Source organism: Phalacrocorax carbo, chromosome 7 (genome assembly GCF_963921805.1).
Source record: "Phalacrocorax carbo chromosome 7, bPhaCar2.1, whole genome shotgun sequence".
Taxonomy (NCBI): Eukaryota; Metazoa; Chordata; class Aves; order Suliformes; family Phalacrocoracidae; genus Phalacrocorax; species Phalacrocorax carbo.
The window spans coordinates 42,492,486-42,518,428 of record NC_087519.1 but is presented as its reverse complement, the minus strand read 5'-3'; the positions used below and the strand labels follow the sequence as shown (position 1 = coordinate 42,518,428).

At 39.6% G+C, this 25,943-nt stretch overlaps 1 long non-coding RNA gene across 1 annotated transcript in view; it reads right to left on the bottom strand.

Annotated features, from left to right (window-relative positions):
* The window catches only part of LOC135314384 (uncharacterized), a 52,437-nt gene extending 34,233 nt beyond the window's left edge, over window positions 1–18,204 (bottom strand). The window contains exon 1 of the long non-coding RNA XR_010373884.1: window positions 18,142–18,204. This is a non-coding gene — a long non-coding RNA (uncharacterized LOC135314384). The remainder of the gene's footprint in view (window positions 1–18,141) is intronic.
* Between the last annotated feature and the right edge of the window lie 7,739 nt (window positions 18,205–25,943).

Here is a 25,943-nt window from a genome sequence, read left to right as displayed (position 1 = left end):
ACAACCTGCCAAGGCATGGAAAATTTGAGGCAAACTTTAAAATAGAAAGCAAAATGCCTCCTGGCGTTTTACTATATAATAGCTCCTATTCCGTTTGTATGCAGTTGCAACTCTTGTTGACTCTAACAAGAGCTGGATTTATGTCAGGACTTGCATAGTTCCATAGTTTCTAAGATATCAAAGCATATGAAACAATTGAATGCGTTTTGAACTTATGTGAGGTTTGAAAACTTATTTTCTTCATAGTGCTGCATTTCCATCCAGAAGATTTAAACTTTCAGCAAATGAAATTTACAGTCTAGAGATAAGCTTCTGTTTTCCTCCTATCTGTTTAAATAAATATTACTACTCGTTCTCTTGTGAGTATGTGGTTTGGGTTTCTATGAAAGAAAAATATCTAGCCTCACTATGTGCATACCGAGGTTGATGGCATTTTGAAACTTAAGTTTGAACAGGTACAAGGATATAGCTACAAGGTGCAGGCACTTGTGCCATTTCATTTCTTTATATGGAAGGTTTCTGAATCTTAAGGTCATATACCAAAATTTTCCCATGTTCCAATGCAAAACCTGTTTCTTCCACATGTCATGTCCTTTGCACAGCTTGACAGGTATTGGGCCAGACATTTATTGATGTAAGCAATGTTGCATTCAAATTTAGCAGAGCTATTTTGATTTTAACTGAGAAAGGAATTGGCTTTTAGTTTCTTGGAGGTCTTCTCCCATTTGATCTTTCAAATCTTGAGGCAAAGAATATAAATACAAAACACAGAAGTCTACAACTTTCTCCAGTTTTCTGGAGTACAAGTGAAATGGCAGAATTTTGTGCTGAAGTTGAAAGTAAAGGTGTCTCGCTTTGAACGCCCTTGAAGTCATGTGCTTATCAAATGTACTAGGTGGAACTCTATAGGCAGGTATTACATAAGTGACTATGTTTTGTGGCAACTCATGTGGGGATGGAAGCAATCCATCTTTAAAGTTAAATACAAAATGTATACAACTTTTGAAACATTTGTTAAGATATAGAAGCAACGCTGGTCTCCTTTGAAACAAAGACTAGAAGAGGGTAACTGTAAAGAGCACTATAGTGCAACATGCTTCAACCTGTGGTCTCTAATCTGACTGAACTGCAAGTGATCACAGAGGCGTCAAAATATTATCTGTGAAATGTTTGCCAAAAACTGAAGTGCTGACAGGCTTAGCTGGAGTCTGACTTCTGGTGATTGTTAGTGCTTGCTGGCAGCACAGCTGCAAATTTCTAGAAATGGGCAGCAAGCAATTTGAATGCCAAAATTACAATTCTGTGAACTGAACATGACTGTTTAGCTCAATGATAAGTACTGTACTGGCCATCTTTCCAACAAAGAATGAGGACCACAACTCTTCTAAGGCAAGTCAAAGCAACTAGACTCATCCCTCCCTCCCCTCTTTTCCCTTTCCCTTCTCTAATTTTGAGGTTTCAACATAAGTGTCCTGAATAGAGAACTCATTACTTGCCTGTGCTATTTGAGAATGCCTTTAATTTCCCATTTGCTTTGGAAGCTTGTTGGTACAGGAATGGGCAATGGTGATTTTAAATATGTTTAGGGTTTTTACTTGAAAGGGAGATCATGCTGTAATTCTACCACCTTTTCAAACTAATAGAAAACTATCAATGAGTGTGGGCAAAAATTAGGAATATGCATGAGATGAATGGCTTTAGACACTTATGTATATCTTCAGACATCACATTCTATCTCAGGAAATAAATACCGTCTCCTTCTGGTCAGAATCTAATATAAAGGTTATAGCACAATACAGTATTATTTGCATGAATCTTATTATTCACATATGATGATGATATTTTTCTTCTTTGATGTACCTCTCTAGGCACTGCAGTTAATACAGTTCTTAAAGTGGTCCTCATCTTTGCTGTGTTCCTTCTTCACTCTTGGTTGTACTTGAATTCTGTAGTTTAATGATAGTTCTACCTTCAGTGATTTGTAGCTGCTACAAGGAAAAAGTACTTAATCTTTTGTTAAGCATAACTGTAGCACATAGGATATGTTTCTGTCTGTGTGTAGTTCCTTGATACCTTAACTGCGCCTGCACTTTCAAGAATTTTGTGAAAATACAGAATGTGTAGTCTTCATCTTTATAAAGTAGATTTGTATATACCCTCATTGTTCCCTTTGCCTTCCTGGTTATCCATCCCCTGTCATGATCCTCTTTCCCAGCTGCTTCTCCTGTTTCTTTCACATCCCTCCCTCCTCCCAGCCCCCCTCCCCCTCCAATCCTTCTTGTAGCAGCAGTGCCTCTGGCAATATTTCTCCTGTTGTCTTGCTTTAATAACATCACAACTTCCCTGGAGCGCAGTCTTGCAATGCTGACTTGACTAGCTCAGTGTATCAAGGTCACTCAGCCCCCCCTGCCTACGCCCTTTCCTCCTTGGGGAGATGAAGCGTTGTCAAGGACTGGAAATCTGCCACTCACTCTGATTGTGATTTCTGACCCAAACAGATGTGCTTTCAGATCAGTGTGTTCTATACGTCACCTACACTGATATATTTTGCAGGCATCATTTAGGGCTGGCTCCCCACATCCTATAGTACTCTTTAGAGGAAGGCAGACCCTGTTAGAGTGCGGAATGGTTTAGTAATTGGAATTGTCCTTAACTCCAAAAGTTCCTCACAGGTCATGAGAGCCATCAATAATATAAATTTGCTTCATTTAAGCACTGTTTTATCAGTGATTTTAGGCCCACATGGACTGCTTCTGTAACAGGATTGAGAGTTCTAATTCTTTTAGGAAGGAATTTGATTTGATCCTAGAGGCCTTTTCCAACCTTAATGATTCTATGATTCTAAAAGGGAGACTGAAATTCTGTTACATAATGATACTCCTTTTTCTTAATGGGTGTTAAATGGACAAAGATGCATAATGTTAAATTAATGCTTGTGTGTTTATGCGTGTGAAAAATTTTTTTATACTGCATGCTTTTGCCTTTTCATCCAGAAACTAGTGCTGTATCTTGATCCAGGAAGCATTTAAATAATGCCTAATGTTAAAAACACGTATAGCTAGTTGAGATCAGCAGGGACTACCTCAAGTTGAAATGCTATTCTGGACTTGGTCCAGAGGGGCAGACAGTGGGAGGTGTTTAACTCCTGATGTATTCCTAAGAAGTAAAAATGCCTCACTTGCCCTGATGTAATTACATCCCCCTCCCTTCCCTTGTCAAGCCTTGTCATCTGTAAGTGTGGGATATGGTATTGTAATGATAGTAGCATGCTCCTTGTAATTCTTTAACTCTTGTGGGTGGGAGGAGATTTTTTAAAAATTGCTTAAGAGTGTTCATTGCAGTTCTTCCAATGGGAGCCAGTTATTCAAAACTACAGATACTGTTATGCAGTTGACAAAATCATTTGACCACACTGATGATTAATTTATCAAGGGCTTAAAGGCATTAAACCAGTGACCTGGGAAAAATCATTGGTGTCAAATAAAGTGATGCCTACACTAACAGAGCTGAGGCCTTTTAGCACACACTTTTCATCTAAAAGCTGTTAAAAGAATAGTAAAAATGACAGTGTTCAGAGAACAGGGTAGCCAAAGTCATTTGCAAAGAGAAATAGTGTGATATCTTTGCATGCAGATCTTGATTGTTGCCTATACTAATCTAGGGCCACAGCAGCAATGAGAGATGAAGTCTGCAGAAAATTTATTCCCAACCTCTTTTTTTTTTTTCTTAAAGAAAAATTAAGATTATTTCTATATTATTAAATGCTTGGGTAATAGGAAACCCATCTCATCTGGAAGTTTTGGATACGTGCATCCATCTAAAGCCTGCTTAAGCTATTCCCAGCAAAAGTATCTACCTGAGAACTGTACATTTTGATAAAGGGGCCTCATTCTGGAATCTATGCATATTCCCTAAGATTATTTGGTGCTCTGATACTGTTGGTTGTCTCCTGGCTCATATTTGTTCATAACATTTATGTAAAGCATTTCTATAAACTCTTCACCATTTAATATAGATAGTACTGTTAATACTTAAGTCCTTCTGATTCTTGATTAAGTAGAAACTGGGCTTTTATATGCTAAATTCTGTAATTCAGAAGACATTGTGGGAAGGTAAACTTTTATTTTTTGAATGAAAATCTGATCTCTTTTGCTAAACAGTCCAAGAAACTCATAATTGTGAAACATGTCTGCCTCAATATGTCAACATGACTTCTGAAATAGTTTGGTATGCATATTTTGAACTGGGCCTCAAGGATCATCTGGTCCAACCTTTCATTGGCAAAGACATGGCCTAGACAAGATGGCCCAGCACCCCATCCAGATGAATCTTAAGAGTGTCCAGTGTGGGGGAATCTACTGCTTCCATGGGGAGATTATTCCAAAGGCCGATTGTTCTCACTGTGAAAAATTTTCCTCTTGTGTCCAATCGGAATCATAGGATTGTTAAGGTTGGAAAAGACCCTTAAGATCATTGAGTCCAACCGCTAACCTATCACTGCCAAGTCCACTAAACCATATCCTCAAGCACCATGTCTACCCTTCTTTTAAGTACCTCCAGGAATGGAGACTCAACAACCTCCCTGGGCAGCCTGTTCCAATGCCTGATAACCCTTTCGGTGAAGAAGTTATTCCTAATATCCAATCTAAACTTCCCCTGGCACAGCTTGAGGCCATTTCCTCTCGTCCTATCTCTTGTTACTAGGAAGAAGAGTCCAACCCCCACTTCGCTACAACCTCCTTTCAGGTAGTTGTAGAGAGTGATAATGTCTCCCCTCAGCCTCCTCTTCTCCAGGCTAAACAACCCCAGCTCCCTCAGCCGCTCCTCATCAGACTTGTTTTCCAGACCATTTGCCAACTTCGTTGCCCTTCTTTGGACACGCTCCAGCACCTCAATGTCCTTCTTGTAGTGAGGGACCCAAAACTGAACACAGCATTTGAGGTGCGGCCTCACCAGTGCCAAGTACAGGGGCACTATCACCTCCCTGCTCCTGCTGGCCACACTATTCCTGATACAAACCAGGATGCTGTTGGCCTTCTTGGCCACCTGATCACACTGCTGGCTCATGTTCAGCTGGCTGTCAACCAACACACCCAGGTCCTTTTCCTCCAGGCAGCTCTCCAGCCACTCCTCCCCAAGCCTGTGGCGTTTCATGGGGTGGTTGTGACCGAAGTGTAAGGCTCGGCACTTGGCCTTGTTGAATCTCATACCATCGGCTCTAGCCCAACGATCCAGCCTGTCCAGGTCCCTCTGCAGAATCTTCCTACTCTCCAGCAGATCGACACTTCCACCCAGCTTGGTGTCATCTGCAAACTACCGGAGGGTGCACTCAATCCCCTCATCCAGATCATCAATGAAGATATTGAACAGGTCTGGCACAGTACTGAGCCCTGGGGAACATCACTCGTGACTGGCTGCCAACTGGATTTGACTCCCTTCACCACAACTCTCTGGGCTCGGCTGTCCAGCCAGTTTTTAACTCAGCGCAGAGAGCACTTGTCCAAGCCGTGAGCAGCCAGCTTCTCCAGGAGAATGCTGTGGGAGACAGTGTCAAAGGCCTTACTAAAGTCCAAGCAGACAACGTCTACAGCCTTCCCCTCATCCACTAAGTGGATCGCCTTATCATAGAAGGAGACCAGGTTAGTGAGGCAGGACCTCCCTTTCATAAACCCATGGTGGCTGAGCCCAATCCCCTGGGTGTCCCACATGTGCTGCGTAATGGCATTCAAGATGATCTGCTCCATGACCTTTCCCGGCACTGAGGTTAGGCTGACAGGCCTGTAGTTCCCCGGATCCTCCTTCCAACCCTTCTTGTAGAGTGGCATCACATTTGCTAGTTTCGAGACATCTGGGACCTCCCTGGTTGACCCGGACTGCTGATAAATGATGGAGAGTGGCTTGGTGAGCTTCTCTGCCAGCTCCCTCAGTATCCTTGGGTGGATCCCATCTGGTCCCATGGACTTGTGAACATCGAGGTGAGGGAGCAGGTTGGTGACTGCCACCTCTTCAACAACTGGGACTTCATTCTGTATACTATCTCCATCTCCCAGCACAGGGGCCTGACAACCCTGAGGATGACCAGTCTGAATATTAAAGACTGAGGCAAAGAAAGGATTAAGTACCTCAGCCTTCTCCTCATCTTTCGTGGCAAGGTTACCTTCCACATCCAACAAAGGAGGGAGATTCTCCCTGGCCCTCCTTTTGTCACTGATATATTCGTAAAAACTTTTTTTGTGTTCTTTAATGGTGGTGGCCAGTTTAAGTTCCAACTGGGCCTTTGCCTTTCTAATCTTTTCCCTGCATAACCTCACAACATCCTTGTAGTCCTCCTGAGTCACCTGCCCCTTCTTCCAAAGGCAGTAACCTCTTCTTTTCTAGCCAAAGTTCACTATTCAGCCAAGCCGGTCTTCTCCCCCACCTGCTTGACTTATGGCACATGGGGACGGCCTGCTCCTGCGCCTTTGAGGCTTCCTTCTTTAATAACATCCAGCCTTCCTGGACTCCTTTGCCCTTCAGGACTGCCTCCCAAGGGACTCTGTTAACCAGACTCCTTAACAATCTAAAGTGTGCCCTTCTAAAGTTCAGGGTAGAGGTTTTGCTGACCCCCTTCCTTACTTCTCCAAGAACTGAAAACTGTCATGTCATGGTTTCTGAGCCCAAGACAGCCTCCGACCACCACATCACCCACCAGGCCTTCTCTGTTTGTAAACAGCAGGTCCATCAGGGCACCTCCCCTGGTTGGCTCGCTTACCAGCTGCATCAGGAAGTTATCTCCCACACACGCCAGGAACCTCTGAGACTGCTTTCTCTCTGCTGTGTTGTATTTCCAGCAGATATCTGGTAAGTTGAAGTCTCCCATGAGAACAAGGGCTAGAGATTGTGAGACTTCAGCCAACTGCTTGTAGAGTACTTCATCTGTCTCCTCATCCTGGTTGGGTGGTCTATAACAGACTCCCACCAGGATGTCTCCCTTATTGGCCTTCCCCCTGATCCTTACCCATAGACACCTAACCTTGTCATTACCGTCGTTGAGTTCTAGACCGTCAAAACACTCTCTAACATACAAGGCTACCCCTCCACCTCTCCTTCCTTGCTTGTCCCTTCTAAAGAGCTTGTAGCCATCATTGCAGTGCTTCAGTTGTGTGAGTCATCCCACCATGTTTCTGTGATGGCGACCACATCATAGTTTCTCTGACGCGTGATGGCTTCCAGTACCTGTTTATTGCCCAAGCTGCGTGCATTGGTGTAAATGCACTTCAGCTGAGCTATTGATCTCTTCTCCAACACAGGCATGCCACCCCTAGGCTCATTCCTACCAAGCCTGGTTTCATCCCCTTCCCCCTTTGTATCTACTTTAAAACTTTCTCAATGAGGCCTGCTAACTCCTGAGCCGGAATCCTTTTCCCCCTTTGTGACAGGTGAACCCCATCTGTCTCCAGCAGGCCTGGTGCCATGTAAACTGCCCCATGATCAAAAAAATCCAAAATTCCACTGCTGGCACCAGCCTCTGAGCCACGTGTTAATGTCCCTAGGAGTAAATTGTACCCATTACCCCTTGTCTTTTACATATTGTAAAAGACTCCCCTTGTAAAAAGGGAGTCTCCATCTTCTTTGTAATCACCCTTTAAGTACAGGAACATAGTGATAAGGTCTCCCTTAAGATAGCCTTCTTTTCAGCCTTCTTTTCTCAAGGCTGAACAAACCCAGTTCCCAGTATATTTTAAGATTGTGACTGTCATAACACTACTTCTTCCCTTATATTTAAAATAGCCTGGAATAATGTAAGTTCTAAGCAGTAATTACTACTATATTAGACATCTTGTCTGCTCCAAGGAAAGTTCAAACCAATTAGATTTAATGATTTGCCATTGTTTAACCCCAGCTGGCAACTAAGCCCCACACAGCCACTCACTCACTTCCCCCCCAGTGGGATGGGGGAGAGAACTAGAAGACTACAAATGAGATAACTCGTGGGTTACGATAAAGAGAGTTTAATAGGTAAATCAGAAGCCATGCACACAAGCAAAGCAAAACAAGGAATTCATTCACTCCTTCCCAAGGGCTGGCAGGTGTTCTGCTGTCTCCAGGAAAGCAGGGCTCCATCATGTGTAACAGTTACTTGGGAAGACAAACACCACCACTCCAAACGTCCCCGCTTCCTCCTTCTTCCCCCAGCTCTGTATGCTGAGCATGACGCCATGTGGTGTGGGACATCCCTTTGGTCAGTTGGGGTCAGCTGTCCCGGCTGTGTCCCCTCCCAACCCCTTGTGCCCCCCCAGCCCACTCGCTGGTGGGGTGGGGTGAGAGGCAGAAAAGGCCTTGACTCTGTGTAAGCCCTGCTCAGCAGGAACTAAAACATGCCTGCGTTATCAGCACTGTTTTGGTCAGAAATGTAAAACAGAGCCCCATAATGGCTACTATGAAGAAAATTAACTCTTTTCCAGCCAAAACCAGACTATGATTATATGTAAAATTATAGCCACTAGTGTGCATCTAGAAAATGCCTACTGTGAGAAGTCTATTATTGCAAGCAGATAAGAAACAGCAATTTGCATTTGTGGTGGTTAAATGACAACATTGTATGCCTGAACCTTTGTCCAATATCTACTATTGAACAATGCTGTAATAGAATATGAAGTCTGGGGCAACCCATGCAATAAACAATAGGGGCAATTGTTGTGGTGCTGCAGTTAATGAATGACCCTGCTGACAGAAACAGGCATTACAAAAAACAAACAAAAAGCGCCTTTGGTTTAAGGAAGGAAAAATAAATCATCAGATTGCAGCTGGATTGTAAATGAAATAGCACAGCTCCTTTACCTTCAAACATCACTACTGGTTTATGTTTATTAGCAGACAATATGCATCTGCTGATGTGTTCTCTAAAGTATTTTTAGCCCGTACTTAGCCAGCAAATTTAGAATTTATTTACTAACAAAATCTTTCCCGGGGCACTGACACTGAAGATACAGCTCCAGGAGTTATTTCTCAATGGTGGTATGGGCTTAGGCAGCTCTCTCAGCCTTGTCTTCTCAGTTCTTAACATTTTTTGAGCAGAGCAGCTTGATGAACAAGAGTGAAGAACTCATTTGAACTAAAACCAATCACTTGTTTCCTTGCTAGGAAGACGGTTGTATTAGTCCAAAGGGCTCTGTAAACAAAGGATACTTTTGCTTAAACATGCGTGTGTTGCAATAGATAATTTGCACTGTCTTCCTATGGATGGGAAACTGAGTCTGCAAGTCCAGTGACATTGCCTAGATTTAAAAACAGGGTAGATTTAGCTCCTTTTTTTTCTGTTATTTCACTTCTTTAAACCATCCTGTCTCCAAAACACTCTAAGTGAGAAGCAGATCTCCAAAGAAATATTAATAGCGTGGAGTATAGAAAAACAATTGAATGATTTTTTTTTTAAAATGTCAGTATTGCAGTGTTCTACTTAGTTCACTGGATCCAAGTTAAATAGAAGAGTAGTGGTATTGGGAATTTCTGAAGAAAACTTCTTTTTTACATTGCGCTTGAGTGAAACTGACTTTTCTAAACTTTTTATTATGTACTCTTGTATATATTGTGTGCCTTTTATATTTCAAAATTAGTTTATTTAGAAATGTAAGCTTATAAAATCTAAAAGTTTATATTGACTAGGGACACTGTAGTTGGGACAGATAAGAGGTTTTTTTGAGAGAGTTTTTGCCCATGAAACTTTGAAACTGACTCTATCCTCATTCAAAATATGACTTTCTTTTCTTGGGTTGTTCTACTTGTTGGTAAAGTTATTTTTGTTGTTGAGGCTGAGCAAAGTAAAATTGCAACCAGATGCATTAATTAATGAAAAGAGGAAAAATATTTTAAAATTATACCTTTACTATCACAAGAAAAGCTGGTGATTTTTTTTTAAACTGGGAGTCCCTTAATATAAAATTCCTATTGTGTAAATTCTTTCCTGTACTATCCTGGTAAAAGATTGCCCTGCTTATTATGTGACAGGCTGTCTTACTAGTCAATAACTTGGCATCTGCATGTTGTCTCTACATGAGGTTTTGTGTAATGCGTTCTTTCAGAGAACATTGCAATTGGAGCTTGGGTTACAGTTTACCATGGTAATCCTTCAGAGGAACTTACTGTCAAGAGGATATGTGGTTTTTGTTTGTGGTTTTGGTTTTCTTTTTTTAAAAAAACCTGAGCATTTTGAAATGTTTGTGTTTGTCACTGATGTGCTGAACAAGCACTATTCTGAGTTTAGTTTTAAAGGTAAAACTTGTCATTTCATATTCCTCCTTTAATGTTACAATAAAAGTGAGAGAATGATAATTCATTCAGAATCTCTTCCAAACACCTTGTTAAATTTGACTCTCTTCTTTCCTGTTTTTTTTTTCCCCCCCTCCTTCTCCTGTCATTCAAGGTGAGCTTTAGAGATTTCTCTCAGTCTGCATCTGAAGTGGAATCTGAAGAGTAAGAGGCAAGAAATGATTCTCACAGTATGCTAGTGCTTTTGTAGGCCCTAAAAAAGAAGTAAACCAAAGTAAACCAAAACAGGAAGCAACCACATAAGATAGTTTAGCTTTCTATAAAAATTGCTGTGTAAACATTTTTCCGAGATCCTAAATTAGCCAAGTACTGATTGCTCTTTAACATACTGTGTAGTAAAGTAATTTAGTTGTTCTCTTGAACCATCTTTTTCTATTGCTATAATAGTATATGTTGTATCTTTTGAAGAGAGATGTATTAGCGTTTATGAATAGTAGTTGTCATAGGAAAACTCTCAGTGAGATATCACCTCTAGAGTAAATCTGGAACAGAATGTTACAGAAAAGACACTGTGTTACGTGTATCTGGTTTTGCTTGGTTGTTCCCCTTTAGCCATCTGCCACAAATGGTTTAAAGTTAAATTCAAAGATTGCCATCCCCATATTCTTAAATGAATATTTGCAGTTTATATTTTAGTTTCTTACAGTTTTATAAGTTCCACTAGTTTTCACTGATTGTCTTATGGCTCTCGTTCTGCACAGTTTATTGCACAGAAGTACATGCTGATGTCAGGACTTATGACTTGTAGCTCCAGAGTTTTAGAGCTCCTTGAATAAGGCACCAGATGCACAAGTAAGATAACCCTGTTACTCAGAGAGCCCCCGGGATTCTTCCTCCACCTCTCTCACACCACCTTCTCTGCATTAATGGTTTAGATTCAGTTTGTTCAGATTGAAGCTGAGCACACAGACTGAATTTTTATTTGCCTTGAACGTTTTGTTAAAAATGTGGCAGAAATTATTTAACAAATAGGGCAAACTGAATTAAAGTTGCAAAATTTATTTCATTTTAAAAAATATTCTAGTGATATTAGGCAAGGAATTTCAATAAAACATTGAATCACTTGTGCAAATAGTATAGCTGCTTTTAACTATGCAGATAAAATTCCAGTAAATCAAAGAACAATTTTAATATACTGCAGCATATATTAATTGTATTTAAGCATACTTGAGACAGCTCAGCAGTAAGGTACCTTCTTCTGCAATACTACTCTCATTTACTCTTCTTCACCTCACATAGAATGCACGCTTCTGTAAAATAGCTAATTTACTGTGGCAGGGCTGGCTTCGTGGTATGTCTGTTTTGGTGGTAGGAGCCAGGTTTCTTTGGTCAGAGGACAGGACAGGATAATGGGATACAGGGATTCACTTTCCAGCTTGGCTTCCTTGTTTCAGAGTGGGCATGCACAGGAGACACTATTATGGGCTGCTGAAAATGGAGCACTTCTGCAAATGTGGATCCTTAGTTTACGTGATTAAGTGGGAGCTGAGCTCTTCAGAATTTCACCTTTGGGATTTGCTGCCTTCCTTGTTCTACAGATGAGCAGCATTTTCAGCATTTCTCTCTGCATCTCTCTAACAGTGATGTCCTCGAGGGCAGGCCTGTCTCTTGCTACTTTTACACCAGCATGCTCTGTATATGGCAGTATCTTTAATCTCAAGTGGGGCCTCTAGTGAGTCTTTTGGTGCAAATCACAAATGGTGAAGCTCACTGGCAGCAGAATGCTTGGCTCAAAATGCTTCCAGTCCAGTGTCACTGAAGTGCACTTTTAAGTTATACCTGTATTGCACTTGCCTTAGAAGTGGAGCTTTGTTACTTCAACAATATATGCTTCATGTAATTTTTAATGGGAAAAGGACTGAGACACAGGAGGCTGCTTGATGTAACGTTTCCGGTTTCTCTTTTCGCTATGCACCATTGTTTAAACTTAGCCATTACTTTAAATAGTGCTTGGTTGCAATCTCTTTCTCATTTTTCTTTCTTTCTTTTCTTTTTCTGTTTTTTTTTTTTTTTTTTTTTTTAAGACATAATAAAAGCATATTCAGGTACTTGTCTTCTTTGGAGAGCTGAATGATTTGTGAAAAATTCTTGCAATTTATGACAGCCACTTGCTCTCATGGTCATAGATTAATAACACCTGGTCAAGCATGAAAACATGCTGAGGCCATCTGCCTCTCCCCCTACCAGGGGGCATTGTAGCGCTGTCTTATTAACTCCACAGCACAGCATCGCATTCAGAAACATATCAGTTCTGTGCAACCCAGCTCATTTGAGAGAATGTGGGGTCTGTTCACATAGGATTTTGGTAAACAGTGTTTCCATCTGGGCTTCTTTTGCCATAGTGTTGCAAAGTCCTCTGTGTGTGAATTTTTTCAGAAGAGGGTTTATTTGTTAGTTAATATTCCATAGGGATTCTTATGGAACCTCTTGGAACAAACCATAGGGATGCTGCTTGTGTCTGTCTGTGACCATGTCCCACAGGAATGCCTCTGGATTATATGTTCTTGTTTAATTCTGCAAAGTGCTAAAATGTGTTTTCAACTTCAAGCACAAAAATGGTCCTATTGAAATAAGTGCCAGGATATGGAACAAAAAAGATCACTAAATTGAATTTTTATCATTATTTCAAAACAAACAAAAAACCAAACCAAAACAAACAAGCAAACAAAAAAAAAACCCAAACAAAAAAAGAAAAATCTTTCGTGGAGGCCAAATTCCACAAAGATACCCATACCAAGAAAACTACATGAACAAATGGTGGCTTATAACCACACTGAAGATATTGCTTAAAATAGTAATGATAATTAGTACCTTCAGGAGCCACCAGCCTGTATTTATATAATACCCAGCTATATCATTAAGTGATCTTATTTTCAGTTTAGTCCTTTCTTTTTCCACAACTATCTGTTCAGATCTTGCGATTCAGTCTGTGAAGCCTGAGACTTGTGTTTGCACTGCAGTCAGCGATGGCTTGAGCCTTTATCCTACAGGTAGATCAGCATGTGCAGAACAGCTTATAGCATTAGTCCAAAAGTTTAGGCTCCTTGGGCCAAAGGCACCTACCAAAGTACCTTGTTATTTCTAGACCAGATCTTGACCATGATCTTATGTGCTATAACAATGCTAATGCTCTGTGTTCTATAAAGCAATTCCAAATCTGAGCAGAAAACAAACAGGTAGATTTTACAGGAGCTATTAGAAATAATGAAGGATGTAAGCAAAAGTCAGATTCTGTGGACGTTAAAGTTGAGCTATAACATTGAAAGAACACATGAGCTATTTTGGAATGAAGTGATGCCTGCCCTTTTTTAGAAGACTGTAGCCCCCTACACCCATTTTTTCCCCTCATATCTATACTGAAATTCCTTTTTGGTGAAAAGAAATATATAACTTCTTTTAAATGAAAATATAAATTACAGTAATACAGTGGGAGTCAGAAGGACATATGCTGAAGTTTCCTTATCTATCTGGTGTAGTTGTGGATATTAGAGGGACTGTGAAGGGCTTTGCTAGTTCTTCCCACTGTGCAACTCAGCTTTTCAAATTGTTGCTGTCTGGAACTTGTAGAAAAACTTGTGGAAAAATGAACATGTGGGCACAGCACTATATGTGGTTGTATCCCACATTAACTACTTACATCCAAAGATTTTGCTGCTGGACTTTAAATCCTAGGAAGGGAGAAAAATAATTTGCAGGGAGAAAATGAAATATTTTCTTGACTTAAATCGATTGCTTGACCTTATTTATGGAAACAAAATTAGAAAGCACTCATTCCTCTGCAACAAACATTTTGTTTTGCTTCATCTCTGATCAGAAAAGAAAACTGATATTAATTGTACTGGTTTTGTCTGGGATAGACTCCAAATTAGCTGAAGTGCCTTATATAGGCACAGGAAAAGTTAGTAAAGAAATGTTTGTGGCCTATTCATGTCTACTCTAATTTACATTTGCTACACAGCTTCCTTTATAGACAGTGGAGAAAAGAGATGGTTCACTTATAGGGAGCTTCATTTGGGGGAAAAGAAAGTGATTGAAAGAGAAGTGCAATTACAAGTAATATGCATTTAAGTCCATTTTTAGACAAGTGCCATTGTTCAATTTAGAATGCAATATAAAAAAAAATTTTCACCACATCCTAAGCAAGCATTTTGTACTGAAAATTTGGAAAATGTAATTCTTTTGATGATGGATTTAACTTAATTATAAAAATTTAAACTGGTTGCTATAAGGGTTATATTATGCACTGTATTTTTATGCTTTGATAAATACTTTTGTGATATTTAGTCCCAGTTATGTGATAGCTTGTCAAAACACATGAGTCATTCTGAAATGTTTACGTTCTAGAAAGATAGGAATTGCTCTTCCTTTGGAAAACAGAATCAAAAGAGAACATTGATCCGTTTGTGAAGGTAAGAATTATCCAGTGTATTCTGCCAAAATAGTTTTCAAATTCTGGAAACTCATTCTTATTCAGCAATGGAAATGAAAAATATATGGAAATGATTTTACTGTCACCCATTTTCTGCTGGCTTCTTCTCGTGAGCGTCCCCCCCACCTCCCAGGCTGGGATCTCATTTCACCACTAAACGCAGGCAGCAACTTGGTTCAGACCGATCCCAGTTTTGATAGTCTTTTGTGTTTCTTATTGTTTCTTTCTTAACTTTCACAACAAAAAACATTCATACAGGTCAAAGGAAACAGGTTAAATGCACGACAGAACTAGCTGAAGGTTGGTCTGATGAAATAGATTTCTGCTGGTAACAAGACTCTAATGAAATTTGAATATCTTAAAATAAAAACAAGGTAATTAATTAGCAAATTTGAGTTTAAATTTACATTCTAAGAAAAATTAAAATATTCGTTAGTCCTTAAAATGGAGCACTGAAATTACAGTGGAAATACTATAACCTTAATGAAATAAGTGATCGGTTTAAACATAATAAAGAATCAGTATTGTATCGTTTGGGATTAAATTGTATTTCAGTCTCAGAAATTTTCACTGGATGAAAATTATTGGTGGCTTTTTTCTTTTATGAGCACAGCTAAAGCAGATAAAAGGCTGGGTAGATAGGAAAAATATTAGTAGTAGTATGCTGACTGTTCATATATATTAAGCTACGTTTCTCCCTTCCTTCCCAACACACTCTCTAGTCTCTTTCGAAGTGAAAAGTTAAAAGGATATTCTTAATCAAACAGTGTGGCAGAGTAGACAGGGTATAGGACTTAAAGTTTTGTTAACCGAGTCCTGTGCGGGCCCTGCCACTGACCAAGAATTACAGAGAAATAACTCTCTTGCCTCCCATAGACACAGCTATTCCTTCTGTCTCCAAACTCTGACTTCTCATCTCTTTTGCCTTTTGTTTTATGGACCGCTCCTTCATCTAAAACAGGTGACACCTGTATCTGACAGCAAAATGCCTTCTTAGCAGTCCATAAGACCATGTATGTTTTGGGTTTGCTTTCAAACTTCATACATTTGATTCTCTGGGGCTAATAAAACTGTAAGTAGAAATTAGATTTAGTTTTGAGTAACTTTCAGCTGCCTTGCAACACTGAAAGATTATTTTATCCCCCACACAGGCTAAAATATCCTTATTTGAACTAATTTGCACTATTTGTCAGATCACAGGGGAAGCTGCTTGTTCAGTCTCAAACTGCTATAATTCTCTGGCTGAGAGGAGCTATCTACCACACCTCCTTCAAGGTGGGAATTAGGTTTACAGCCTCAGTCCTAGTGTCTCTACAAACATACACTGAATGGCCAACTTTTGTTGTCATGATCAGTCAAACACTGCAAATATTTCTTTTTATAGGCTTGCAGGGTGCAGATACTATTAATTTCAGAGGGTGTTTGCATCTGCCCTTTATTTGGAGAACGTTGTACATCTTTAACTTGCTAACTATATAGATCATCTATTATGCCTGGGTTTTAATTATTGTGAGTTACTGAAATTAAGGCTTTTAAGTTACATGTCAAGTATTCTCTGCTTAGAGGCTTATATTTTACAAAAGGGCTCTAGTGTGTTGACATTTCAGTTTAGGATCTCACCGGCTACCCTTGGGTGAGTCTGCAGGCATCTGCAAGCTTTCCTCCAAACACATAGTCTGTCAGATTCATCAGACTTCCATTCTTGCTCTGTCTTCTTGGCCCACATGTTTTTTATCAGTGCAAACTCACTACGAATCTTTAGCTTCTAGTCTATTTAGTTTTGAACCAATACTGCTTTGCAGTCTTTTCACTGTGTATAGGAGCCTCTTTGCTACTAGGTGAAGACCTTGTGTTCTTTTACTTTAAAATTAATGCTCTTCCAGTCTAATTTCATACGCTTTCTTGTTGCTGAACTGTAGTCAGTTGACAATTCCCCATGCAGTTTCCCACTGCAAGATTTTTCTACATAGAAGCAGCTCTCTGCTTTGTTTTGCAGTAATATTTTTCCACAGAGATTTCTCATCTCAGTGTTGGCCAATGTTGTGATACATATATTGTGATTTTTGTTTTGCTCTTACTACCCATGGCATTTTCAAAAACGTTCTTGTTTGTATAACCAGAACTTAACCTTAGCCATCGACTTAGCACTGTTTACCTATTGTGCTCCTACACGCAATGTGTTAAGGTGCCACAAAAATAGATGTGTATAATCATAAAGGGATAATTCATCCAGAGTTTGATGTAAAGAACACTTCAGTTACTGTAGTTGGTGTAGAATTACTGTAAAAATTAAAGGTTTGAAAGAATGATATATGCTTACTTTAGAAAGTGTAATGTGGAATTAATACTAGAATAAATTAAAAAGTATTCTGAAATCTCAGCCTGAGAGCCAGGATCTGGTATTCCTAATAACACTGATTATGAGCTGCCTTTAGGGAAACTGTAGAATGAAGTATTATTCACTGTAAGGAAGAATTGTAGAGCATTTCTCCAAGATAGTAAATGTAAGCTAGAATTGCACATGTATTAATCTGACATAGAGTTATATTGTTTTAGGGAAATCTGTCTATCTTGCAGTTTATAGATGGATGAGAAGGCCAGCAAAGCACTCAGTAGACTCTCTGCCATTTTCTGCATAGTTGCCAATAATTATGTGTCTCTTTTGAAATGATCTACAAGTAATTCAAATTGATGAGTATATAAGATGTGCCAAATGATTTGGCAAAATATCAGGTATCTCTGAACATGGCAGTTCCTGCTGACCTGCTATATAAAATGACATAATGTGGTGTGACTGATACTGCATAACATTAAGCAGCACGTAGGAAATTGGAAAATACAGAGTTTTCAAGGCCAAGGTAGTGAGAAAACTAAATTTTTGATGGATGCCTACTTAAAAAGAATTCTTGCTGTTTGTGGAATGTCTTTCTGGTCTCGTATTGGAGGACAGAGAATGGATTTTATGTCTGGATATTAGCCTTGGCTCTGATCAGTTAAAAATGCTGTTAAAGATATTGGGAAAGGTGATAAATTATAGGGTAAACATTTTGATCTACTTAAGGTCTGTTTGCTTCTGGATAGAGAGGGAGAAGGAAGTGAAATTTCCTTTAATTAACTGAATAAAAAGCTTAAAAGAAAACATTTTAGCTACTATCAGAGACAGGGGTTCTCTTCTGGACTGAGTTTCATGGTTTAACTTCAAACAATAAGTTCCAAGCAATGACATTTAAATATATTTTTTCTCTTGTCTGTTAGTACCTTGTCCGATGCACTGATCTCACTGACATGAAATAAGCTTCTCTCAGAGCAAGGGCACAAAGGGTGACAGTCTGGTCTGCATGGAAGTACATGTGCTGGCTCTAAACTGAAGAGAATTTACCGGTTATGAATAGGCAAAGGCTTACCTGTGAAAATACGCTGATGCAGATGCTTTACCAGCTTGCCAAAACGCCCTAAAAATGGTTGTCTTTGTAAAACAAATGGTGCATCTTTTTTCACATTTTCATTCTTATTGTGGTTAGAGTAAAGAAAAGGGATGAGCAGAAGCTGCAAAGCTAACAGTATCTTGCAGACTTACGTTCAGACTAACAGCCTATGGAAATGGGAGGAAATCATTGACCTAAAGCTTATGAAGCCAGTTTAAACTTTTAAGACTAATAACCTTGTTGTACAAGGAACTAAAAGGATTCTGTGTAGTATGCAAATACTACTGCTAATGTAATTAGTGTTTCTAAAAACTTCGATTTTTTTAGTAGTGCAAAGAAACACATTTTTTGGTGTGGTGGGCTATTTTTGTATTTTTGTTTTTGTTGAAGCAAAACTCTGAGCAAGTTGCAAGTACTACAGGAGGAATTCAGGAAGCATTAATTCAGAAAGTAATGATTGTTGCCTTTTCTACCTTTGTTTGAGGGCCATAGTAATTTATAAGCCAGTGATATTTCAGTCTGACTTCAGTGCTGATTCAGCTGCCCTTTCTGAGAAGCAAGAGTGGAGCCAAGCCTCTCCAGTGCTTACGTGACTCTTCCAGTACTTACATAGGTATGCTGCTGAATTTTGTGTGTTACCCCTTGAGGTCTGAGTAGAGCAACAAATGAAAGGGAAACTGTACCTTGTTCTTATTCTCTAGGAAGGGAGCATAGTCTACATTTGAGTTCAGCTCAGTGAGATTAGTGTGTTGCACAAGAGAATCCTTAGGGGAATGGGAGCAGCTGAAAGAGTATAAATGAGGTGGGAAATGATATTGTCATCTACATAAAAAAATGCCCTACATTGACAGTGAGAACAGAAGTGAACTATGTGATACTGATTCACTGATATTATCCACCTCTCATTTATCTTATCAGATACCCTGGCTAGAAACACTGCAATAACTATAACACCATCTAAACTGTGTCATTTACCTACTTAGACTAACACAGGCCTATACTTGAGCATAGGCTTTCTCATCACTCATGCTTGTATACCATAAACTTTTCCATTCTTTTTTTTTTTTCTAATGGCTGAAGCTCTGGAAATCTTTTTGCTGATATATAGGATGTAACGATTGTTGTTATTAGCTTAAAATGAAACTGCTATGGATATGAATGATCTGATATGAAAACATGATGAGGTGGAAGGAAGTTAGGATGACTCCACTGTTTTACCAGAAATATATATTCTGATAAGGCCTTTAAGGCATTCACCATGTGCATGTATAGGCTGATCAGGATTAAAGTTTAGGTGCATAGTATTCGTGTTATAGAAGATTACAGCTGCTCACTTCAAGAGGAGAGACAGAACTATCAGTCAGGTTCTCTCCACTGAAGAGGACAACAGTGACCAGTTGTTTTGGGGTAACCCTGGTAGGCAGCTAAGCCTCACACGGCCACTCACTCACTCTGCACTGGTGGGGTGGGGGAGAGAACTGGAAGACTACAAATGAGAAAACTCGTGGGTTGAGATAAACAGGTGGATTGAGTTTAACAGGTAAAGCAAAATCTCCTCACACAAGCAAAACAAGCCAAGGAATACATTCACTCCTTCCCAAGGGCTGGCAGGTGATCAGCCATCCCCAGGAAAGCAGGGCTCCATCATGTGTAACAGTTACTTGGGAAGACAAACACCACCACTCCAAACGTCCCCGCTTCCTCCTTCTTCCCCCAGCTCTGTATGCTGAGCATGACGCCATGTGGTGTGGAATATCTCTTTGGTCAGTTGGGGTCAGCTGTCCCGGCTGTGTCCCCTCCCAACCCCTTGTGCCCCCCCAGCCCACTCGCTGGTGGGGTGGGGTGAGAGGCAGAAAAGGCCTTGACTCTGTGTAAGCCCTGCTCAGCAGGAACTAAAACGTGCCTGTGTTATCAGCACTGTTTTGGTCAGAAATGTAAAACAGAGCCCCATAATGGCTACTATGAAGAAAATTAACTCTTTTCCAGCCAAAACTAGTACTCCAGTGATTTGCTAAGCTTCTGTCATTCAGCAAGTGACCAACGAATCAGCAATGCAATTACAGCTTATTATGGTTTGCTATACTTTTTATATAATAGGAAAGATTTCTAGTGTCCTGCCACTGCCTTCCATGACTGCCTTGACCCCATAGAACAACTGTTGTAGTAACACCTTCATTTCTATAAACTAAAACTTTTAAACCACTTCACAAAAAATCTGTCAAAGGTGATAACATCAAAGTCCCGCTGAATCTTCTTTTTTCAAATTTTGTGTGTTGTTTTGATGTACAGAAGCATGTGTATAGTGGAGCATATGAAGCCAAATAAATAGGAAAAAAATCATATGTATTACTATGAGCAATCTTCCGAAATACAATACTAATAGTTGATGAAAGTTAATCTGTGTTAATGTGATTTATGTGTTTGTCTGCTCTCCACTGTTATTACCAATTTTTCAACACTGTTTTCCTCTCCAATTTGATTTTAAACTCACAAATTTATGTGACCATTCCCATCTTTTATCATTGGCCCAAATTTAGCCAAGGAGTTGCTCATAATTCTGCTCTTTTACTAGCACGTCACTTTTAATGAATTATGATTCCCCATTTTCCAAGCATATTTTCTAACCATATGTTTCTGTATAGATATCATAACTTTCAAAACTATAAATATAGTTTTATTATTTTCCCCCATGACTTTTCTGTGCAGTTTGTATGCCTTTAAGCCAATGCTAGTTATTGTGTATTTGTAGAATCTCCTTAGGTGTATGTAAGGTGTGTATAGGTAAAATATGACATGTTATTTTGACTCTGCATATATTGAAGTCAATAGGGATAATTCTTGGATGCAGAATTACTCATCTGCTTGATTTTTTGCATCATTGAAACCTAAGATCACAGCAATTGTTTTAAGCTTTTCTTTCTGTGTCAGTTAAGGTTGAACAGGCTGAAGTTATTTATTTTTTAGGATGAATAAGCAGTTACCCTCTAAGAGGTGGAATGGGTGTGGGAAGAGATAATTTTGTGACCCAGATTTTGAAAGATTTTTTTTAGAGGAACTGGGAACCTTACGCGATAAATATTTATTTTACTTTTAGTTTATATTTTTAATGTAGCTGCAGTGGAATTTACTGTTTGATTGTAAGGAGATACCCATGATAGGATGCTGTTTGCCAGACCTTGCCAGAGAACTCGCTCATCAGGTTTCCTGTCCAGTTGGCATGGTTTCAAGTGTCACAAGTGCCAGGAAGCATGTTAGCTCAGACTAAGTTTGTAAGAAATACAAATCACTATAAAGCCTTCTATTTTCTGACATGAGTAAATGCAAAAGTTCCATTTAGTCCACAGTTTGTAGCTTCAGTCATTGAGTGGGAAGGCAACAGCTCTGAGCTGCACAGTTCTCAGTGGGGCATAGATAGATAGAGAAAAGTTGCCTTTGACATCTAGCTTTGAGTACTTGCCTGATAGGGTTGTGGGTAAGAGCTGCCATCACCATGGTGGTGACTATTGATGCTGCTCTTCACTATCCTGAAGGAAGAACTAGATTAATAATTTCTTCACCTCAATATTACTGTGGGGCAGGGTCATTAATATGGAAAAACTTGCTTTAGCTATACCATCATCCTTCCTACTCATTCATTCAGCATCCTGGTAAAGGTATATGTAGGCTATGTTTATCCTAGCATGGCACTAGCAGAAACTGGAGATATTATGAATGCAGATGAAGTATGAGATGCACAAAGTATAATAATGTTAGCTTACAAAAACTAAGGCATAACCTACGGTATACATGGGTATAAACAACTAATTTATTTTTCAATTTGGGCTACACAGAATTTACTACTTTTTATTGTCCTGGCTGGTACAACACTCGGGTAAATTTTCTTTCTTTTGAGTTTTCATTAGCCCATAGCAATGATGGAGTCATGCCAAACAATAAACAGTGCCATTCCCAATTACTTTTCAGGGTTTTTTTACACTGACATAAAGTGTGAAGGTAGTTTTAGTATTAATTTTTGTTCACGCTTAGTGATCTTGGCCAGCCAAAGCCTTATGTCCCATTTAATTCTAAGTCAAGGACTGGGCTCAGTCATGCCTGCGAAAACATGTCAGTTTTCCAACCATTCATCTTCACAGCCAAGGAATAGCAAAAATGTCTGCAGCTGAATGCTGCTTCTCCCCCAGATTGCTTTTGTCTCTTGTTTTACAAAACTATCCCTATGCAACGCACTTAGGCTGTGACGTAGTGATAGCTCCAGTGAGGCTTTCTTGGTTCTAAGTCATTATTGCCTATTATATTCTTCCTGCCTCAAGAGCTGTTCTAATTATATAAAGAGAACTGGCTTTTCATAAAAATAGACATACAAATCACAGCATGCATAAACTTTCATAAGGAAAAAAACAAGCTTTTGTCACTTGCTATTAATTTCCACCGTATGCTTTCAGTATAAAGGGATTCATGGTTTTATTTTCATACAGTTAGATTCTTTTAATAGTTATAGTTCTGTTTTTCCCATTCATAGTGATAGATATGAAATGGTCATGCTCAAATGCCAAAATAGTCATTGCTGTTTTATAGTTGTTGCAGGCTTTGTTCTTTGAATGATATTTTAGTTTTCTTAAAAGTTCAAGGAATGCTTTAGGTAGTAGTCTTTATTAAAGAAAAGGAATAAATAGAAAATTTAAATGGTCATTAAATGCCAGCAGAAGAATAGGCATCTCTGAACAACATATTATTTCAGCTGCAGTGTAGAAGTGCATTCTTTCCAGCTGGGAAGAATGTTAATGATGCCAATTACCCACTTTATCATAATGAATGGGGAAGGCTGGAATGCAGGATTCTTCCTCTGATGATGATATGACTGAATGAGTGATGTTCAAATAACTTTCAGTGAGATACATATTTTATGTCTGATTTTTAAACAATGCAATTCATTCCCCTTCGTTCTGCCTTTCAACTGAAAGTGTTGGAAGGTCAGATAGTGTATCTGTTGTTGAGGAGAGGGAGAATCCCTAAATGATGAGTATTCACCAGGAAATACTGGCACAAAGGATATTCTGCAGAAGCAGCATTGGTTTGTGGTATTGGCAGTAATGCCTACGGTTGGCAGCAGGACTGTGCCAGAAGTTCCCAGCAATGGAGCAGGGTGCATACTTCTCTCTCAGGTGACCAGAAGGCTCTAGGCTGGATGAATCGTTGTGGCAGTCAATGAACTCTTCAAAGGCTGCAGTGTTGGTATTGCTGAGGTAGCCTTTCAAGTGCATACCTTCTTATCTCGCAGCAGCCTATCCTTCGGTAAGGCAGAGGAATCAAACACTCGGTAGTTAGGAGGCTGCAAAGCTTAATGTCCTCCCAGGAATAAGTTAACAGATCTTGAGACTTCTAACACATAGAAAAGCTCTGCTGAATGACACAAAAGTTTTACTTATGGAAACTGGTGAAACTCTATTGCATTAAACTATACTAACTTTAAACTTAAATTATACCTGTGTCCCTCATGAGGTTGTAGACTAGTTTGTAGTCTCCTGCCCGCTGAGAGGAAAGTGAAAACCCTCTGCAGAAAGTGTCAGGGGGTTGGGGAAAGGCAACGAAAGGAGAAATTGGTTTTTCATGTGGGATGAGCAGTTTGAGAGAAGCTTGAACACAAATAGAAGGAGGAAGCAGCGTATTTGTCACTGCTATCGTGGTGGTTATGCACAAAACACTGCGTTGCAAATTTAGGAAGAGTATGTTAGCGTGGGCTGCACTGGTCAAATTAAAAACAGAAACCATAGAGATGTAATGTAAAACTTGTGCTTGATTAAGCATTGTCTCTTATTCCCCAGCCTGCTTACTGCCAGGACAGTGTGTTATAAATTGAGTGCTTGAAAACACCCATACGTTGTTCCTCTGCTGAAAACCTCCCTGACAAATTCTTCCCAAGTGAGAGTTCACTAGCAAATTCTAGTAATGCTCTGGGTAGTTGTGTGCCGTGTAAACTTGTCTCTTAACCCCTGAACTGCTGTTTCTAATTTCAGCTGAACTGTGTGACAGACCAGGGCTGTGGTTTGTGAAACCAGCTGTTCTGTGCTAACACTGCAGCTGTGCTAGGCCACCAGGCACTGTGTCTCATTCCTTTTGACAAAGAAAATATTTATTAATGTACTCTAGTCTTGATGTCAGTGTTCATGATGGAGACACGGTACTACTTGTGTAAGCTTTTCTTTCTTGCATTCCTGTGTTTGTTAGAAATGTATAGCACAACTCAGACAAATGGTTCAGTAAAAAAATGTTTGACTTTATAGCCAGAATCCTGCTGGCTATTGTTTATGTCTAGCTGCAGCTGAAACTTATCTCTTAAGAAAAAAAAAAAGGACAGAAGTGTTGCTTTTTTGTCCAGAGCTGGTCAAATGACTCCAGTTTCACAATATCTTTTTCCAGATAGAAGTTTCTATTATTGGCACAGCTTTGCTGACAGAGACACTTGTCTAGGGTAGGAAATGACTTAAAATAATGGCTGAACTTTCTGTTTAAAATCTAGCAGAATCCCATGCTTGTTATTTAGATTTAATAACAAGAGGTATTAAGTTGTATTTGTGCATCGTAACACAATTAATTTCTACAATTATTTAGATTTCCTTCTATTCTAGTTATCTGTAGCTTTGCCTCTTTCTAGGCAAAGAAAAGAGGAGAATTGAATTTTTTTCAGCCTTTTTTTTTTTTTTATTTCTCTTGGCATTTGGTGAATTGAATTTAATAAGTAGCTGTATTCTTCTGCAGATCAACTTCTTTCAGCTCATGACTCAGCTGTATTTCCAAAGACTGCATCTGGTGTGCATACTCCCCCGAACTCCCGGAGTGAAGAATATTTATAAAGAGAGATCATTTTTTGAAATACATTTTTAGTTCAGTCGCTTGAATTCTGAGCTTTAATTGGCATGGCCAAATTCAAGTTCATAGCATCCAAGCATACAGCAGTGACTCACTCTTAGTTAAAATTGCACATACCAAATCTGGCATGTCTAGCTGCTATTTAATATGCCAGTTACCAAAGTACTATATGCTGCCTATTGCTAGTATAATAGTCATACTGCCGTAGCTGTTTAATTATGCTGCTGCTTATTTATTTTTACTGGAGAGAGATGACTACCTCTGTTGTGGTTCAGCCCCAGTCAGCAACCAAGCACCACGCAGCCACTGATTCACCCTCCCTCCCTTTCCCCGGTGGGATGGGGAGAGAATCTGAAGAGCAAAAGTAAGAAAACTCGTGGGTTGAGATAAGAACAGTTTAATAACTATGATAATAATAATAATAATAAATTGTAATGAAAAGGAAAACAAGAGGGAGAGGGAGAAAGGGCGCAATGAAGCCCAGGAAAAACTAGTGCTGCAACCACTCACCACATGCTGACAGATGTCCAGCCAGTCCCTGAGTTGCAATCGCTGCCCCCCAGCCAACAACCCCCAGCTTTATATGCTGAGCATGACGTCATATGGTGTGGATCCCTTTGGCCAGTTGGGGTCAGCTGTCCTGGCTGTGCCCCCTCCCAGCTTCTGGTGCACCTGGCAGAGCATGGGAAGCTGAACAGTCCTTGACTAGTGTAAGCACTACTTAGCAACAACTAAAACAGCAGTGTGTTATCAACATTATTCTCATACCGAATCCAAAACACAGCACTGTTACAGCTACTAGAAAGAAAATTAACTCTATCCCAGCTGAAACCAGGACAACTTCTTTTCCTACCCTGTGCATAGATGTATTTTTTTATGCATGGAGGCAGGTGGTGGGGCAGGCCTCTCTTCGT